A 2,381-nucleotide genomic window follows, 5' to 3' on the forward strand; every position below is an offset into this window, starting at 1 on the left:
TATATTTGAACTCATCATGGTCATTGCTAAAAATTTATGGTTTCCTCATCAATGGAGAGGGTCACAGAATTGTGAGGTCCACCTGTGAATCCTATGTCCCCAGAAAGTTCAGCATTTGATTGGACAAAGCTCTCCTCAGGTTTAATTTTCTGATGATCATGCCCTTGAAATAACTCGCACTGCTTTGCTCATTTCAGCAACCAAATCACCCGAACTCTCCATGCATGTGTCATTCAACTTTCCAACAATCCTGAGGGGGAGGGAAATGCCAACCTGACTTTACCTGGTGCTTGTCCTACCTTCCTAGAAACGCTGAGTTGCCACGGTCTGCAAGGAGTCTCTCGTGGGGATGGATGGACTGTTGAAGCCAGGGCCTGCCAGAATGTGCCAGAAGATTCAGCGTAAACAGGAGTCCCCCACAAGCCTGCCCTGAGAGGTGTAAGAGAACCAAACTGCCCCACAGGAAGAAGACCTCACGAAAACCTGCCTATCCCAGTCTCCCATGCTACAAGAAAGGGAAAGGAGAGATCTCCCTGTGAGGATTCATACCCACCTGGCCCTCGCTAGGGTTTCAGGATCAAGTCCTGGTGCTTAGATAGTCCTAAGGCACCTAAGCAGAGAAGTTCGTTTAAAGTACTGGTAGAAGGCATCATTAGAATAAAGAGACAAATTTAAAGAGATAATGAGTGGGTCGCCTGGGTGGCACAGTGGGTGGAACATGGCACTCTTGGTTTCACCAACCACTCTTGGTTGGTGATCTCGGGATCCTGGGTTCAAGCCTCTGCAGAGGGCTCCATGCTCTGCATGGGGTGGGCTCGAGATCCTCCTTCCCCTTTGCCTCCCCAATAAATAAATAGAATCTTTTAAAAATAATAATAATATAGAGATACTGAGAGGTTTTTCAGAATTGCTGAAAGATCCCAGTCCTCAGATCATGACGCCTAATGAAACCCAAATATATGGGAGGTACATTATAGTGAAAATAAAGAATGTCAGAGATGAAAAGAATTGTTTAAAACAGCCAGAGAAGGAAGATAGATTATCTACAGAGAAACGGCAGTTTAGTCTGACCTCCCAAATCTTGATATCCATCCGCTGGAGGTCCCGCGACAGCGACCTGGATGACAGAAAATAACCCGCAGGCGGGAACTCTAGCTCCAGCAAGTTCTTTTCAAGCAATGGTGGAGTCCGGGTGGTGAGTATGTGCGTGTTGACTCTAAAATCCTTTGAGCTTTGCACGCGGTGCTCTTGACCTCTACTCATCACGGCCTCTCTTTCTTTTTTCCTCCCCTGCACAAACACAACCAATGACGTTGCAGATGCCCTGGGACCCGAGGTTGGAGCTCTGCTGCTAGGGACCCCGACCTTTCGGGCCAGCAACAGCCAAGTGGGGCTGGGGCATGGGTCCTGTGAGAGGCGCCCGGGAGAGAAGCAGGGGTGCAGGCGGGAGGGGCCCTGTGCCTGCCACCGAGAAGCCCCCCGGGGAGTCCCCCAGGCCCGCCCGCAGGCACTGCCCAGATCAGGTGAGGCTATCTGGAAAAATTTTCCCGCAGCTATGTGGCTTCAAGAAACTCCCATGGTCATGGGAGCGCAGGTCCTCCTGGGACTGGTTGAACGCGGTGTTTAGTACGGTGGTACGTGGGGAGTGCATCGGGGACATAGTCGAGGGCGCGGCTGTGTGAGGCCAGCTGGTAAGCCACGGGGCTCTGCTGCACCACCTCGGCCCCTGAGAGGTGGCAGAAGGACTGTAACAACCTCCCTACAGGCTCTCTAGGCAAACACATGATTCAGATGTTTGGGGCCCCCAACTCTTAATATCACCAGCGGTGCATTTGGTCACGGGAACCCTTACAGCATGTTGGAAAAATAACGCTATGAGCGTGTCATTAAATCAAGGCCCAGTGCTTGGAGAGACTTGTTAAACTTGAAAATTTTTTAAAAAAAGAAAAAAAAACATGTTGGAAATGGAAACAATTTCATGTGGGAATATCAGAGACAAGGACATCATTGCTTTACATCGCTTAAGAAACCTCAAGTATTTGTTGTTAAGTGATCTTCCTGGAATAAGAGAAAAAGAAAACCTTATCCAAGACTTTAAGACAACACTGCCTTCTCTGGGACCAAAATTGGACTTGAAATAAAATAATAATATTCAATAAGTGTCTTATTTCAATATAAAGAGTCATTTGAAAAAAATTCTTTCAGCTTTGCTATATGTTTGGAAATCTTCATAATAAGTTACTGGAAGACCGCTTTTCTTTTCTTTTCTTTTCTTTTTTTTAGGAGTTTATTTATTTATTTGAGGAAACAGAGAGAGAGCTATTTATTTGTTTATTTATTTGAGAGATAGAGCAAGAGTGAACAAGCAGCGGGAGCAGCAG

At 47.0% G+C, this 2,381-nt stretch overlaps 1 pseudogene; it reads left to right on the plus strand.

The window, feature by feature from the left end:
• Nucleotides 1-1,400: 1,400 nt before the first annotated feature.
• Nucleotides 1,401-2,141, plus strand: LOC116569998 (annotated as a pseudogene).
• Nucleotides 2,142-2,381: the final 240 nt, after the last annotated feature.

Source organism: Mustela erminea, chromosome 12 (assembly GCF_009829155.1).
Source record: "Mustela erminea isolate mMusErm1 chromosome 12, mMusErm1.Pri, whole genome shotgun sequence".
In the NCBI taxonomy this organism is placed as follows: domain Eukaryota; kingdom Metazoa; phylum Chordata; class Mammalia; order Carnivora; family Mustelidae; genus Mustela; species Mustela erminea.